At 38.3% G+C, this 18,841-nt stretch overlaps 1 protein-coding gene across 2 annotated transcripts in view; it reads left to right on the top strand.

The window, feature by feature from the left end:
• The window catches only part of cpne5b (copine Vb), a 113,666-nt gene that overhangs the window by 40,817 nt on the left and 54,008 nt on the right, over window positions 1-18,841 (top strand). The gene's annotated exons all lie outside the window — the stretch shown is intronic.

Raw genomic sequence — 18,841 nt, 5'->3', positions numbered from 1 at the left:
GACAGCCAGGGTCACAATGATGCTGAAATGATGCTGGTCTGAGTTTGTGGGTTGGTGGTAGTTCTGATTCAGATGTAGTAACGTAATGCATAGGGGTTTAGGTGAGAAAGGGTTTTACATTGATGATTAATTTCTGGGTGTAAAGATAAAATATCCATATAATTTTTTTTAGGTCAAAACCTCTGTTGTAATTGTTTACTGTATTTTTCATATAGCTTACAGTCCATAGTGTAACTATATTACCTAGTGCATGTTCAGTTAAAACCTAAATAAGGACCTCAAAGAAGATGTATTATATATTTATTTCTTAGATCGCTATGGTTACAGATGTTATTCATAGCTGACACAAAGGCCATCTTTGCCTGCAGTACAAGTCACTTATCTTGCTGTTTTGGCTTTTGCACCCCAGGCCTTGGTGCATTCAGTCACAGTCATATGCCTACACTTAGTGTCTGTGCACTGAGGTTGTATTTTGGCGGTCAATGTTTTTTTTTTTCATAGGGCAGCTGGCTTGCCCTTTCAACCACTGTCATCTCAGTGCTGAGATTCAGAAAGGACCCATGAACAATCCTTCGTCATTTGTGACGCCGGTACTGACTGGCACTCAGTGGAAAGGGATGATCCTGACGGTGTTGAATTGTCTACATCCCATTCTGTTTTTCAGAACATGCAGCTGTCAGCCTCACAGACATGAGAACGTAATGTGATATGACTGGTTATGTAGCATCCTGACTGTTTGTGGCCAAAAGCAGGAGATATGATTAAGATCATCACGGGGAGATGTAGAGTATTGCGGATATAAATATGTAGACATAAGCTCTTTGTTCCATAACATTAGTCTGGCTAATACATTACTGATATGTCTTTTGCTTTGGCTTCAACCTCTAGCAAGTTGAACATTTGTGAACTCTAATGAAAAAGAAAACAAACAGTCATAAAAAGCCTTATTAGTTGGTTTAAACATCAGGAAACGGAAATTACAACCAAATATAAACCACAGACCCATGCTAAATGGCATGTTATTCACCATCAGTTGCATTAGATAGGGTGGAAAAGCCATTATGTTTTGCCCTATATAGTGCATTTGTTTAGGGAGTCGGAAGCTACAGCTCACTGGTCAGATGATTCCATTACCATAGAAACAACCATATAAAAAGGTTTGTGTTGTCAAGCTTTGTCCATGCTTTTTATGGTGTAACACGGAGAAACATGAAAAAATATCTTACTTTGTTTTGTTGGAGCCACAAATTATTCATATCATCCTATATGGCTCTGTATGATGGAAATAACTGCGGAAGTGTTGCCTGAAGATGATGACTGCTGAATGGAAACAGTACAAAGAACCTTATCTACTACATAAATGTCATGACAATAATGTAAAGTACTACAGTATTAGTACTTATTTATTTTGCATTAGGAATTATCCACATATTATTCTTGAAATAGTGAGTTTGCAAAAATAACTGCATTGGAAAAATTGACCATTAAATATTTATCACATGACGGACCATGTGCTGTGAGCATGATGCACCCCGCTAAGGCTGAAATGAAACCCATGCTAAAATATCTACTGGCTGGCGATTATTAACTTTTAACAGACAAAAAAAAAAAATAATAATAAAAAAAAAATTACTAATGGAGTATGAGAAAGTGAAAAATGTACCCTGTCTTGAAAAGTCTTACAGTAATCGATCGTAATCGACTGAGAGGCAGGGAGGCTTAGCGGTTAGCAAGTTTGCCTCACACCTCCAGGATTAGGGGTTTGATTCTCACCTCCACCATCTGTGTCTGGAGTTTGAATGTTCTGCTTGAGTTTCTCGAGGGATTTTCTCCAGTTTCCTTCCCCAGTACAAAGACATGTTGTAGGCTGATTGGCATCCCTAAATTGGCTATAGTGTGTGTGTGTGATTGTGCCCGGCAATGGGCTGGCAACCCATCCAGGGTGTCCTCCACCTTGTGCCTCTGAAAATAGATGGATGGATAGTAATCTACATTTCTAGTTCCATTATATTGTCCACAAAATCATTGCCATAACTTGTAATAGAAATTATTTGGATTCTCTCCATATTATTATGAACTGATGAACAGATGGACTGATGAGACTTGATGAGGAAGCTTCATCAGTTCATTATAGCCGGATGGTCACCCCATGTTGAGTGAAATCACCTGGAGCAGTCATATGCTGTTGTTCTTCTTATTTGTTGAAATTCATAAGGGCTATATTAACATTTTGGGCAAATTTCTGTAAATTATGCATCAAATGTGTACCACAGAATACCTAAATCCTAACGACCTGAAGCTTTTTTTTTGGATGTTTAATAACTTCTACACAACCAGGATGTGTCTGCATAGCTAAAATGTCTGAAATGGATCGGACAAATCTAAAAATCCTTTATTCCTGTGTCAATTTGAATAATTGCGAGAATACAAGACATACCTCTGCGTGTGCATGCTGCTATCCAAATTAGAACGAAGCTAATGCTGTGTCAGAACTGCAGAGTTAATGATGCAGAGATGGTGATGAGTGAGTAAGGATGGAAATTTTAGCTTTCTATATAAAGTTTTCAAAAAACTGAATTTCATTTCTCAGCAATAACACAGTCCATGTGAAAAAAAAAAAAGTTTAGAGGTTAGAAAAAGTTCCACATACGGAGGATTTAGTCTGTTTGAATGCAACCCAGGTGTTTTTGTTCACCCTCAGCGCGCTTCATTTATCCAGGTGAGAACACAGCAATCACACTTGGTGAGGATCAAAACAACTGGTCTGAAAGGTGGTCTCAGTCCAGCTTCCTCACACAAGCCAGTGTGAGAGTCATGCCAATGAGAGGTGATTCAAACCTGCACCAAACCAGTTGTTTGAAATGAAGACAAAATGTCATGTATTTTGGCCAGACAGAGCTGCACAGAGCTCCAGAGCTCCAGACCTGCAGTAAAGCATTGTGTTCTGTAGATTTGGACCCGAGGAAAGAAAAGAAAAAAAACAACGGATGTGAAACAGGAAATATGTTGAACTATTTCTATAATGATCTAATCATTCCCTGCTTTCATGTTCTCCATGCTTTGCGATTTCTAGCCAAATCTATCGAAATATTTCTGATCAATGAATGAAAGAGTTTTACAAAGTCCATTTTCAGCCTGGGTTGTTTTGTTGATTTTTTAATTATGTCCAGGGTGAAATCCAAAGCAAACCAAAATAGCAATCAAACCAAAATGTATCTAAAACAGATGCTTTATGTTAGGTTCCAGGGAACTCTTTATTAACATAGAAAAATTGTATAAAAAATAAAAAAATACTTGCATCTCCCTTTCTGATTGTTTGCCCAACCTATATATCTGTATTTAATGTGTTTTCATATCAATTTAAACTGTTTTATTGTAGATAGAAAGCATTTATGTCTGGATAATTTCCTGTTTCCTGAATCTAATATATAGATCGAATCGTTCAGATGATCATTGTCACTGTGTATGAGTTTTGTGAGTTTATGTGTTTGCAGCTACAGTGTTTGGCACTGATTAATGTGTAGTACTAACCTTTTACTCTGGAGACCAACACACTGACAACAGGCTAAATTATCCTCGGTCTAGCTGCGCATCAGAGTGATCTGGGGGGAAAAAAAACCAGTGTGCGCATGAACACGAAGCTCAGTGTTTCCTAACACAAGCCACAAGAGAGCACAAACTGCTGCACTTTCATTGTTCTCTCACCTATATGCTGTGGGACATAGCAGCAGACTTGTATCAGACTTAGCAGATCCGAATGCTTCATGTTCTCCTCTGAGAGTGTGGAGGTGTTAGTGCAGCAGCTTTTCCGAAAGATTAATGAACTTTTATGGTGAAAGTATTTCGCTATTCTTATTTATTTATTTATTTATTTATTTATTTATTTATTTATTTATTTATTTATTTATTTATAAATGTCATAGCTAGTCAGACAGTCCTTTTAATTGCAGGAGAACAAAAATAAAATGCAGAAACACTTTTAATTCCAATGCAAATTTGTCATATAATTGTATTATAATATTATTCCGAAAAACAGATGTGGTCGATTCTCCTGTGGCCAATTCTCAGGCAGCCTCTCTGTTGTTGTAGATAGCTCTTCTCCTTCTTTCTCCTGTGATGCAGAGTGCAGAATATGCCTTCCTGCTCTCCGAAGACTCTAAAGAAAATTTCCCCATTACGATACAATGTCTATGTTATTCATCAGTGAATCAAATGATATCAAATATCTCACTGCGGTATCGTGCTGTTTGTTCATTTACCTCAAACTGTTTTTGGCGGTCAGTGAAGCCTGAGTGAAAAATCTCCACTGAAGCCCCCAACACAGCTAACAGACACCCAGTGAAGTTTGTGTGTCTTTGGCTATTTATTACAAATTCGTCTGCATGATGTTTTAATAGGATGAAAGATTAAAGCTCATTTGACATCCGGCTCTGAATATGTCATTTTGAGGCACTGAGAGTGAATAGGAGTGTGAATGTGTGTTTAAGCCCAGAAGAAGACATTTCAACATTTATTGGACAGTGTGCTCTTTATTTTATTCCATCTCTGGACATACATCATTTCTTTATGACGATTAGTATGGACTGAAATGAACCAAGGGAATGATGTGACTGACATCATTGTAAATATAGCTATCTGTTAGTTCCTTATCAGCTTAGCTGCTTTTTGGCACACACTGTTAATATTGACCTGATTTTAGGGATGCTTCTACTTATGAGGAAATAAATAAGAGGGCAGAGATGTCAGGGAGTGAATAAAATGTACTTTAAGCTGTCTCAGTCCTTAATGTGTCTATATTAAAACCGGCTATGTATATTATTGGTCTTTAAATGGGATATAGAGAGAGGGGGGCAGAGAGAGGATAATCCATAACATACAGTTTTGCTTCCCCTATTTTAATAACTACCAGCCACCACCACCACCAGAATTACACCCTGCCTCCACAGCCAAGCAGCTTGCCGTCCAGCTTTTCCTGTGGCAGTCCTTGACTAGGTCATTGTCCCTCTCCTTTTTCTGTTTAAAGGCTTTCTGCATGTGTTCTTTCCAAGGCATGGTTAACTCTGGCACTTTGTCAACTCTCACCAGAAAGACGTTAGGTCATAGCATGATATTAATGACATGCTTTAGAAACCTGCATCTGCCGATCCTGTTCTCTGTTTTGGAGCTTGCTTCTTTGTTTGGGCTTGGCTTCGCTCCAGCCCTGATGAAATTCTGGCGCTGCAGCAGTTGCAGCAGAGATGGCACTGCAGATAGACTTCCACCAATGGTGCCTCTCTTCCTCCAGAGCTTTCAGGCAGCAGCTTAAAATGTTTTCCCAGGCAATCCTTCTCTGACACAGTAGACTGTGTGGTGTTACCATCAAACCCCAACAATACATGCTGAATGGAATGGGAAAGATATAATAAACTGCCTGGTCCAAAAACCTGATGCAGTGTAGACATGTCCGTTGCAGGTCAGTCCATGAGATCTGACCACAGCGTGTTCCGATCTCGTCCAGGCACCGTGGATTATTCCGCCCATCTGTACCATTCTGATGTTGTTGAGCATGTTTTGAGTCTCATTCTGAAATGGTTATAGCAATCAATAATGATGTCTTTGGATTTAACCGGAACATTATTCAAGCCAGGTCTTTCCTTCTACGCTGAATGTCCACTTTATTGAGAGTGGTCAACAAACACTGAGTGAACAACAGTTCTGTGAATGTAAAGACTTTGTTGATAAGAGAGGTCAGAGGAAAATGAAGGGATTGGTTTGAGCTGGCAGGGAGAATATAGTAACTAAGGCATCAGGATCCATTTCTTCTAACCTGGAACAAGAATCTTGTGCACAGACTCACCCAAACCGGACATTAGAAGATTAGAAAACAAATCACCTGCCCCTTTTTTTCTGTCAGCTGAAGCTCCTAACTTGTAGCTGTATGACATTATGCATTGTGCTGCTGCCATATGATTGGCTGAATAGATAACTGCATAAATGTGCAGGTGTATAGGTGTTCCTATTAAACTGGATGTTGAGTGGATTTCTTTGGCCATAAGGTTCTTCATGTGCCCCCTTATCAAACCCAACCAAGCCCACTATAAGGGTTGTAATCATCCATAGCATTCCTTCCATTTCTATGTCTCGCTGTTGATTCCAGGACCTTATCCAGGTCCACAACAAAATTCTGCTTTTTTAGCTGTGTTGCAGGATTGAGGTCATCTTCTGAGAGTGTTTTCACTGTTTTCACAAGTTTTCACAAGTACTGTTTTCACCACATGGAGTCTCTAGGCTCTGTGTGTGGTCCTTGCTGTTTCTCCTAGTATCTCATCCTTGAATTGTCAATCTTAAAGCCTTCTTGCAGATCTTGCCACACATACAGTCAGCAATCATCTGCCCATTGCAGTAGGTCATTAATCTTGACTCTGTCCAGTCCTGCACCAATTATTATTGGTTGCCAGCCAGCTGGTTCCTGATAGTCACTAGTTGCTTCAGGCTGACAGATTGAAACATTGTCTGATGCTTAACAAGGGCAAATCACAGGTGATGTAACCTGGGATCTTCAGGTGTTTCGGGTCTTCCAGGTGACCTCGGTCTCCCATTATTCCTACCTCTTCAGCCAGATCCATTTCATGGCTTTCTCTGTCTTGTTGGTGATAGCTCTTCTTCTTCTTCGCTCTGCAGGCAAGCATTTTCCTGTCCAGCCTTTCCCTGTGGTACTCTTTGACAAGGTCATGAAAGCTACACATAAGGGTCAGACCACTTTTTTTTTTTTATTCTGTTTAAGTTTCCTGAAATGGCAAAACCTTATTGTGTGTGGCATACCCTCAGGTTTTTGGTTTTTCGCAGTGCCTTTTTCCTTCTCCAAGATTTAATATCTAAGAACACCACCTCAAACAAAAGCTCCATCTACGCTGTGTTTTCTGTATCCGCTGCCATTCTCAGCTGCTTTTAATTGTGTTGCCTTTAATCTATCAGAAATTAGACAGCGCATTAATTATGAGGCAGTAAGATGGGTTTGATGATTAAAAAAAGCAACCTGTGGGAGAAGAAAGGAGCCAGTAGCATGTGAAAAAGCACAGAGTGACACTGGTGTGTGTGTGTGTGTGTGTGTGTGTGTGTAGTGGAGGTACAATGTGACCATGAAAGGGTAGTTGTGTGTAAAAAGAAGGTGGGCTTTCACACAATGATTCAATAGAACAGCTTATGAATATAACGCTCCGTATGTGCCTGAATGAGTTAATCATTAATAGTGCATCCATAATGATGCTTAAAATAATGAAGCTGTATCTTTTTTATAATGTAATCTAAGAAGACTTTATGAGTCGCAGTATTTTCAGACCACATATTCCAGTGATTGGTTTTTTTCACTTAGCACTCAGGTGATTTTCTTCCTCATTCCACTCAACATTTAATTAATGAAGCAAAAAAAAAAAAAAAAGTACTTGAAATGTTCTTCAGAGAAAACCCTTGGATGAAATCTCTTGAAAAGTTCATTTATTAGTGGAAAAATATTTTGAAATGCAATGCAGGAAAGCTGAGAAACAGAGACTGTAGAATTCCCGATTAAAAAAAAATGAAATAATAAATTCATAATCTTTGTCATTCAGGCTTCGATTTGAGAGGCATGCATTCGTGCTGATTTTTTAATATAAAGAACGAGAATGATATCGATCCACATCCCAGGATTCGCACTACTTCCTTTCTTTGCTAATATAGATATTATTATATGCTAAATAATAAATTAAACGTAATGCCTGGTTTAATTTTTTTTAATAGTAGTTTCAGTCCGCACGGCTGGAATGCACTTGCTATAAAATTCTCTCCAAGAATGAGCAAATTACCTGAGTGCCTCATACAGTTTTAATGAAACCACCTTTGATTGAACAAACCTGCGGCTAAGTTTGGGAAATTTTTTTAATTCTTTGAAATATGAAAAAAAAGAAAAGAAAAAAATAATCAGGATGGGTTTGTTAGTGTATTACGGGTGGATGGAGGCTGTAATTACATACGTTTTTCAGCTCTGAAATCATTTGAATTCAACAACCATGCCTCAGGCGTCGTAACAGGTTGTAATTTAATGAGTGTAATTACCATCTTTTGACCTGAATGCAGTTTAGATCAAGCATTCATCGATTCAGTGCTTATTCTAGCCCCTCGGTGCTCGGTACAGCTTTTAATCACAGAGCCGCAGATTTTGGGGTGTAACTCAATATTGTTAAGTGTCACTTATTGCACAATGGCTGACTTGCACCCCATTGAATCTTCATATGATCTAATAAATTCAGGCTTAGAGCTCTGGAGTGTGAAATCAAGGTCGGGGTCTTTAGCACCCGGCTTTTCTTCGGGAATAAGGTATGAGGTGGATGGAGCTTTTGGGAGCATTAATGGTTTGGATATAATGTAGTAAAGTCTGAAGATTGTCTTTGAAGCTTAAAAATCCATGTGTGGATATAGATATAAAAAAAGCGACCCGGTAGCCTGAGGAGGATTACGGATTTTGGAGCAGGAAGAGGGTTAGGGAAAGGTGTCGAAGGATTTCTGAGAAACAGGTTAGTACGTTTTGAATCTGTTCTAGTCACTTAGGGACTTTTTCTGAAGGGCAGACCGATTTACAACAGACTCCAAACTATCCTGAGGTAGTCTGAGATGTTTCTGTATTTACTTTTATTTTTATTTATCAGTAAGACATAACTTAAAAACAGCTACAGTAACAAAACGCGACTTTCCGTATTCGTAAAAATCGGGCAGTTTTAAAAGTGCACACATAATAAATGTAAACTTTTCTGACTGAATCCTGACTACATTAATTATGCAGATATGCCAATAAGGTGCCATAATCCTCAAAATTAGGTACCGGACCCAATCTAGGAGGTTCTGATACAAACAGAACCAGCCGTGTTTGGCCACTCAATAGGTTGTGATAAGGTTCTAAAAAGTGCCATGACAAATTTCACCAAAAATCTGTCACTTGAAAACGCAGCCATCATGACAGCTGATACTTATTGAAATTATGTCTGTGCAGCTTTATGTCACTTCTTATGAAAGGCTTATATTAGCGTCGTGTAGTTTTCTGAGCCCTTCAGTAAAGTGTAACCAAAATGACTTTTAACTTTACTTTACATCTATAATTAGACATAATATTACTGAGATATAAAGGATGCACTAATCATGGAATCCTTTTTTATTTATTTATTTAGATTCACTAGCTTTATTGCCAGCTGTTTAACTGTTAGCCGGGGCGCACTTGTTGCTTGAAATGCATTACACCACAATAATCTGAGAGAAAACCATTCAGATGTGTCGTAAGTCATTTCAGTGAGATGGACGGAAAGAGCAAGCTCCGTCTGAAATGAGGTGTCTGAATCGAGTTTCGAATGGAGAAGTTAATATCGGTAGGAGCAACGCGCATTTCCCATTTCACAACTGCTTAAACAGTGGGGCTCAATCTTGCTTTAAGTACATGTGGAGTATGCTGCTGACAATTTGCAGATTTCCTCTCAGGTTAATGCCTCAGACTCTTTCTCATTCTGAAGAATTTCTCTGCCATTTTATTACAGTATATTTTTTGCAAATTATGATACATTTTTATAAAGTCTCATGAGTGTCATCATGCAAGGCTTTTATATCAGATACTCAAGCATTCGAGCACTGATTGCATGCGCATTGATTCTTGATACTCTATTTATACCATGCATTATAAAAGAATACATTTATTAGCCGTTTTAAACACTGGGATTGTAAAACCTAATGCAAGAGAGAGCAGTGTGTCCAAGCTTAGCTACCGCTTATGTATTTTCTGTTGTCCCCCCCTCCCCCATTCTTTTTCTAGTTCCTTTCTCAATTCTATTTCAGTTCACAGCCACAATTACCCAGTCTCATCGAGACCAACTATATTTAGTGATCACCTAGATAACAGTGAGACGATCTGAGGTTTGTTGCTATAAATTATCTTTCGCATTCAGAAGAACACAAATATAGCAGAAGGGCGAACTTTCTCGGGACTAATGGATCAGCTAACGGATAATAGTACGTGAAAATGAAGCCCTCTTTCACAGGAAATGAAGGTAAATGCTGACATTTCCCGGTGTTCTTTGTGCAGTTTGCTCATGTTCACTGTTTAGTTATTGTATATTACATACCCCAGTATAACCAGTGTATCTTGTTAAAGTCATAATAATTTAGACAGCAATATTTAGATCCACTGTAAGTGTCAATTAGTCATTTTTATTTAACCGGCTTATTTTCAGGTCTTAATATAGATCTGAGCATAAGTATTATAATATTTAAGGAAAAATACACAATGAACTGTGCTGTTATTGAAAAAAAAAGTTTATTTCTTATTCCTGTATAGGACTAATGAATCATTGCACTTTTTAACAGTTTATAGTTATCATATCCTCCAGACAAAATAGTTTCTGCCGTTGCTTATGCTTATGTTATAAACGGTCCTTCCCTCACCAGGCTCTCTATTTTCTTTCTAAGTTAATAAGAAAGCAGTGTGTCATTATCGAGATACTAAAAAGTATAAGGTAGTATAAAGAGTCCTGAAGATTTTACCATGGTGGAAAACATACTCACTATTCCTGGAGAACATATTCTAGTAAGAAGAAATCCATATCAACGATTATATGCTTTTAACATATGTTTATAACTCGACTGAGAGACATTTATCTCTCTCTCTAAAATTTGACATTTTAGCACTGGAAATCTCCCCGTCTCCCGTCTCTTATCGTTTTTCAGATAGTTACAGTATATTTCCATTCGATAGCTGTTGGAGGAAAGCGTAGTTCTCATGACAGGCTTGCCACCACCTGCTGTTTTGATGATACTCTCCTGGAAAAGCTGGACTCCCCTTCGGTTGCCCTTAAGCCGTTAACTACGTGGGTAGGGATGAAAAAAAAAAAAAACCCTCGATAAGAATGCTGCTTCTCCCCCACTCAGTATGTTCTGCTCTCTCAGGTCTCATTTAACTGCCTGTTTACCCATCATGCCTCAGTTACATAATGAAAGATATGAGTTCCATCACTCACCAGCTCCAGAGTGTCTCAGTAGCTTTGTAATAGACAAGAATGGCAGCATTTCTACTCTAATATGCTCTGAAGAATTAATTGATCAAACGTTTCAGTGTATCTGTATTTTTGGTAAAAACCCGTATTTGTTTGTGTTAGAAAAGAAATATTTCTTCAGGATTAACAAATCCCAGAGAAAACGAGGCAGAGAGAGAGAGAGATGAAGGGAAAAGGACCATAAACTACACAAGTCCCAGTGCTGCAGATCAACAGCCCAGCTTAGAAAGAGTAATGGCCATGTATGTAATTACTGCTGGGGGTCGTGTTTTTCTTTACCCCTGAATCACTCTCTCTCTCTCTCTCTCTCTCTCGCTCTCTCTTGCCCTAAGTACTCCTGTGTTGTATGAGTAAGTCTCAAATACCTCAAACTTTCCAAGTGAGTATTCGAGATGGAATGGTGTGAAATTCATTCGATGTCAATGTAATGTGAATTTCAAAAATTTTTATAAAAATCATAACACCTTACTTTTTAAAAGAGGATTATATTATTATAATATTTTAAATGATATTCACGGCTCCGAAACAGGTATTTAATTGATGGGTTTTTGACTGCTAGAATATTTTACGGGAGACATAAAAGGATCATGTGTCAACATTTCATCAACATTTTCCGGATAATTTCTGGCTTTTTTGAGCTTTTGCTTCTGTGTTTTCTGGACATGTCTGGACCTGTCCTTGCAGAAAAAGCCCACATTTTTTTCAGTGTTTTTTTCTTACAAGTTCTGTATTTTCACATTTCCTTTGTAAAACTATAAAATAAAAACAACTACACTGAGCTGTGAAGTCAGCATCCACTGTAAACCTGCTCATTTGTGCAGTTGTCTAACCAAGCCAATCATGTATGCATAACATCACACGGATACAGTCCAAGAGCTTTAGTTAATGCTCACATCAAACATCAGAATATGGGGGGAAAAAGTGTGACTTTCACGATGGCATGATTGTTGCTGCCAGATGGGCTGGATTGAGTATTTCAGAAACTGCTGAGAATTTCACACACAACAGTCTCTAGAGTTTACACAGAATGTGCAAAAAAAACCCAAAAAACTTGTGTGTGGAGAATCTGCGGGCTGAAACACCTTGTTCAAGTCTATAGTAGTACAGGAAGGCTGTAGTAACTGAAATAATAAATCTCTGTAACCGTGGTGAGCAGAAAAGCATCAAACCTTGATGTGGACTGCTGACGATTACCCCACAGTCACCTGGTCTTTTTCTAGTATTCAGCTGTCTTCCAATGATAGCCTCAGATTCCTGACTGAAGTGGAAGCTGATGTGCTCTTCTGCTGTTGTAGCTCATCCATGTCAAGGGTTAATGTTTTGTGCATGGATCGACCACTCTCTGCTTTTCCCAGGGAATCCTGGATGGTTTATCTTTGGTGGAATTTTTTTTTAGGTTGTGTATATTCTGATTTCTATTAACCATAATCTGTAGCATTGAACTGTAACGTATTTAAAGGCGAGTCTTATACCTAGCATGGACAATCAAAGAAAAGATTTTGGCAGAAATGTAAAAAATAAATAAATAAATAAAACTCATATTTGACAGCTTTCAGGTTCCTCTGACAAACATTCTAATAAGACCTCAAAACTTTTATATTACTTTCAACTCTCAACTTTCAGCTATACTTCATCCCTTAACATAATCATATACTATTTCCTGCCACATCACCATGCTTTTAGTTAGACAAAAACTAAAAGTTAAAATTATTCACACTGAACGGATCATTTAATGACACACGGAACTGTTCAAACACTGTTTAGAAGTATGATGCACACAGGTTAAGAAGAAGACACAATTAGAACATTTTCCATATGTTAAAATATCCGAGCTTGCCCGTAAGAAAATCTGCGCTGCTTTCAGCTGCGGTCTGAAAAGCCAGATGGATGGTGTCTCTTCCCACAGCTTCACAGAGCCATCATCTGCCTAATAGGCAACACTAAAATAACACAATTTGTGGCCAAATCTCCTCTAATAACAGCTAGAACAGATGCTCAGCTCGAATTTCACTCGCAATTCAAATGCTACGTTTGCTAAATGGTTAATATAAATACTACTTCATTGCATTATGATAAAGCATAACCTCGCTTTACATTCAGCAAAAGAGATGTGAAAAGTGTCCCTTTGTTTAATAAAGAAAAGGATTAAGAATACATGAAAGGAGGAAGATAAAAGACCTTGTTTCCAGCTGAGAAAAGGAAGCAGCTTACCGGGAAAATTATGAATTATTTTGCATGAAAGCAACAACGTACTGTTTTATTCATCGCGTGTCGTAACACGTGACGCAACGTATAAACAGGGTACTGACGGGAAACAGAACAAAGAAAATCAAAATAAAGCAAGTCGAGATTTATATGGCATTTACGGAGGTGTTTCTCTCTGTTTTTTTGCTCTTCTGAGAGCTCATTGAAAGCAGATTCTCAGACTAACTTAATTCCCTGATAGCTCATTAATCTCCCAGTTCAGATTTCTCTAATGTTGCTCTGTGCCTCTTTGTCTCCTTTATAAATGACTTTATGAATTCTCTGTCTCTCACCCCACTAATTAGGAAAGAAACTTTGTTCCTTTCCGACCACCTTCTTCAAAAAAAGATTGCTCTTTGCTCGCTCATTAAAGCATCAATACACTTAATTTGGTTAGGTGTTTCAACACAAACAGTCACTAGTGGATCACTTAAAGGAAGAATTAAATGTTCGCGGCGTCTCGTTCACGTTCACGTCTTGACTTTTCTAAAGAGGGACAGTTTTTATACAGGTCTGTTTATATGGATCAAACAGGGCCTGTGGTTTTTACAGTCATTGCCGAGGATTCTCAATATACACACCGGCTAATCCAATCATGTCAGCGCATCATGAGTGCACATCAATGCAAATTATTTGGCAACCAGCCATGAAATTAGGTGCATGCAGATAGGTGTCCTCCCGAGCTCCGGGAGCAGCGTGCTGTAATAATCATCCTGGCAAAACACAGCATTTTATTGCTTTTGCAAATATGTCTGTCTCGAGTAACAGGGGCGTTATGGAGGGGATGGTGCTCTGGTATAGTTGTTATTTGTTGTATAGTCACCTTTTTGTTGCTTCAGTCACACATTTAGAATTTGTTTGCCATGGTTTACAGCCTGCACTTAAAGTTGAAGCTCTTAACTCTCACAGTGAGACAGAACCTAACACTGAATTCACAGAATCACAGCTTTGGGCTTTGTGTGTGAAACCTTGCTAACCTGCGTGGGTTATGTGGTTCTGTTGTTATTCAAGAATAAAGCATATAGAATAATAGCTAAAGGTCTTTTTTGCAATTAATTCATTCATTAAAATTCATAGGTTAAGATCATAAAATCCTACACTGATCATATGGAGTTATATAGAGACGGTTGTTCGTTGAGTTGATTTACCTTAGATGACCTGAAATGTCAGTATTTACACCGATCAAGCATAACATTATGAGCACTGACAGGTGAAGTGAATAAGACTGATGATCTCCTCATCATGGCACCTGTTAGTGGGTGGGATATATTAGGCAGCAGGTGAACATTTTATCCTCAAAGTTGATGTGTTAGAAGCAGGAAAAATGGGCCAGCGTAAGGATTTGAACAAGTTTGACAATTGTGATGGCTAGATGACTGGATCAGAGCATCTCCGAAACTTGGGGTGTTCCCGGTCTGCAGTGGTCAGTATCTGTTTAAAGTGGTCCAAGGAAGGAACAGTGGTGAACCGGCGACAGGGTCATGGGCGGCCAAGGCTCTTGATGAATGTGTGGAGTGAAGGCTGGCCCGTGTGATCCGATCCAACAGACGAGCTACTGTTGCTCAAATTGCTGAAGAAGTTAATGCTGGTTCTGATAGAAAGGTGTCCGAATACACAGTGCATTGCAGTTTGTTGCGCATTGGGCTACATGGCAACAGATGAGTCTGGGTGCCCATGGTGACCCCTGTGCACCACCAAAAGCACCAACAATGGGCACGTGAGCATCAGAACTGGGCCACATAGCAATATAAGAAGGTGGCCTGGTTTGATGAATCCCCACCTCTCAACTTACAGGACTTAGGATCTGCTGCTAACACCTTGGTGCCAGATACCACAGCACACCTTCAAGGATCTAGTGGAGTCCATGCCTCAAAGTGTCAGGGCTGTTTTGGCAGCAAAAGAGGGGACCAACACATTATTAGGCAGATGGTCATAATGTTAAGGCTGATCATTGTATAAAGCCTTAAGCTCTTAAGTTTAAAACTTAAGTCTTGTGAGAATTGTGCACACGAGGCAGAGTTTGACCAAAACAGAGATGTATCACAGTTATGATTTATTTATTATTATTAATCTTGTTAGCATTATATCAGTTCGACCAAATCCAGTGCCACTGCCAGACTGCTTGATATAAACACAATATATGAGACTGAAATGATGTTGAAATGAAATTCATGAGGAATCAAATTCACAGTGACGGTCCCCTTAACGTCAATCACTTTAATGTCAGGTTTTTTCCCCACATCATCTTAATCTTAGTTGCTTAATCTCAAGGACCAAATTATTTACGTATAAAGTTATGAATTAATTAAAAGGGTGTCCTTCAAACCACTGGCATGATTTCTTTACAGCCCAGGGCGTTGAATTGGAAGTATTTTATTAATCTGACCACTCACACTGGTGAATTAAAAATGTCTATTATATATGAAAGCTCACACATTATAATTTCATGACCTTGGGTTAGTATCTCTTAACCAGATTTAATTTGTGAAGAATATTAACAATATTAAAAGGTATAAAATAAAAGAATGTGCTGGATCAGCTGCTACTTCATATGCTTCCCCAAAATGGGATAAAGCCATAATATTTTTCAGTTACCATCATATTACAACAGCTATTACCTTCTTCAGTCCTCATTTTCTATCCTAAAGGCAAGTGCTTGTATTTAAAGATGGTGGTCTATTGAAAATCCTGTCTTAGACACATCTACATACGGAAAACTCTTGGAGGCACACTGTTCATTTACATAATTTAAATGGAGAAACCAGAAAATCAATTTAAGCACATGCCTAACCCACATAATGTTGCCTACACAAATAGTGATGCAACTTTTTGACACAAGTCTCTGAATATAGCCCTATATATCAGCTAATCACTACCTGAAATCTGGTGCTACATTCTGTCATTTCATCCATATTTTCAGGTTGTATTGTACTGTAATAGCTGCTTATAACTTCATCTGCTTTTAATACTCTTAAATTTGTATCTTTCATTGCCAGCCTTCTGCTATATATGCAGTTTGTAGCGACTGCCCACTCTGGTGAGTCTGATAAAGTTGCTTTCATTTTGTTCCTTTTGTGCTTTGGTGATTGGAGTCAGGCCTGCACTGCAGCTGGATTAACAACAGCAAGCTTGTCTTGTCAGATACCAAATGCCCGTTTCTGGCCCTGTAGTCCATCCAACATCTAAAACATCCTGTACCTCATCCTTCAGCGATATGTAACACAGGTGTAACGGGAGACAGGACAAGCTAAACATTGTGGTAAAAACCTGCTGGTGGGTTTAGAGAAATTATGAATTGTAGATCAGATGGGTAAGCTATTTAAGCTTATTAAGTCCTGCTACATGTGAGAGTCTTCATCTGCTTTAGATTTGGTGTTGATTACATACAAATTTCACAACACTATATACCATACATTTAATTATATTTGCAAATTTGTAATTATTGCGAGAGCTGAGATCTGGATTTCGCTATTTATAGGGTACATATGGCACCTGACATAAATATACATATAATTTACTTGAGGTTATGACACTTTCTGGGCAGTTCGAGTGTAATGGCAACTGACTTGACAAGTACACTGAGATACAGAATCAGTCGCAGTGACGTTAGCTAAAAAGTGTGATGACGAGCTGGAATAACGTAACCCTACGAACACCACCTCTAAGTAAACCATTTCCATGTTTTTGTATAATTCATTGAGGAATCAATGGACAGAAAGTTAGCTTTGTATTCTTGACTGCTCACATAATTGCTTTGCTCGAGCTTAATTACAAACTTAATGCTCCATGTCCATGTGCTGTCTGAGATATAACAATGTGAACAATAAAGTCACAGGAGAATGATTTGCAGAAGTCTTCATTCTAGAGATGTGATACATTCAGTAGAATATTAGATAGAAATATTAGACATAGAGCACGGTGTGTCCAAGTAATCAACCCATGATATGAATGTACAGCTCTGCTCCAGAGTGCCAATAATAAGCTTGAAATCACAAGGAAAATAACTTGAGCTTTTGCTTTCTATAAAAATTCAATAAAATGTTTTATGTGAACAAGGCAGCGCTACTGGGTCCTAGCCGGGCTACATTTCTTGATTTCCATAGTTACAAAAACTGACATGAAAAAAACCTGCATGCTCTGGGTCCAATGTGACTCCTTTCAAATATTAAATATGATGTGAAATGTGTAGAAATGGCCATGTCCATGGTTTTAATTAAACAATCACATGCAAACCGAACTGTGTGCATCATCTGCTCCTCTTTCCTTAATCTTGCTAAATTGGCATACCAGCGAAGATCATGTTAATTCACAAGATTGGCCAGGAAGCCAAAACCTGATCCTGGCTTACAGATTTATCTGGTTGGATATATCAGTATCACATTAATTAAAGGAGATGCCACATTTAAATCCACTCTAGAATCTGTGTGACATTTCTATTACCGTTATGTAGCCTTGCTCTGCATGCATCATGAGAAGGAAGGTCTATAAATCAGAACAATTAAAAAGTGGCATCAATGATAGAGAATTTGGGGTTTGTCAAGAATCAGTTTCTCGAAAAAGAAAATCCTATGGTTGTGTTTACCCTTCTCCAGCCTTTTCTGAAATTGGATTTGGAGAAGGATGTCAGATCATTAAGGATGTGCGGCCTTCTGAAGAGTTGTCCTGCAGAGGTCAGGGTTATAATGATGATCGAGACCTGGGAAACTGTCCATTTCACCTATTTTTGGCAGTCAGTAGTGAGCACTGGCTGGTCTCTGTTTTGTCCGGATGTGATGGCAACTGGTGGCCAGCTGTGGTAGATGAAGCTTGACCTTTTTTTTTGAGGCAATCATTTGAGAGTAACTTATCGATCTTTCTGGTCACTGTATTCATCCTTTGGGACCATTGCCTTAGAGGACACAAAAACCATTGGCAGTCCATCAGTGGTATTGTCACACCAGTGCAACACTATTAGAAAGTAGAAGAGACATTTTAATGGTCAAAACACAGCAGGCAGTTTCTCATTGTAGCATAAGACTGTTGTGTCTTTCACTAGAACCTGCAAGGTGGGGAAACAGTATTTAACAGCAAGAGGTTTTATAATAATAATAATAATAATAATAATAATAATAATAATAATAATAATAATATATTCTAATAACAATTCGAATATTGTACTAATAATAAAAGAAACATGCGTTTTCGTCTGTATTGTACGTTTGCCTCTATAGGTTTGTTGCTACCTTTCACAGTGCATTTTGGTGCTAATATGTCAATAGAATCCAAGTCTATAAGACCAATAAGAAATCATTTAGCAACAGGATTAGTGGTTATCTATGTAAAGTGAAATAGCTACATTCTGGTATTTGAGCTCATTTTGCGAAAATGTAGTGATATATCATTTTGTTAAAAATTGTTACTCTTGTTACTCCGTCCCAACACAGCTTATATGCTACACGTATATATACAGAAGCTGTAGATGAGTTACACCGTCATAATGCTTCGTTTTAAGGCATGGATTATAAAACATAAAACGTCTTTTTTTCAGATCCTGTGGCTTCTATATAACTTTT

The sequence above is a fragment of the Hemibagrus wyckioides genome, linkage group LG21 (assembly GCF_019097595.1).
Source record: "Hemibagrus wyckioides isolate EC202008001 linkage group LG21, SWU_Hwy_1.0, whole genome shotgun sequence".
Lineage (NCBI taxonomy): Eukaryota > Metazoa > Chordata > Actinopteri > Siluriformes > Bagridae > Hemibagrus > Hemibagrus wyckioides.
The sequence above is the reverse complement of the archived record's forward strand: the minus strand, read 5'-3'. Positions and strand labels throughout refer to the sequence as shown.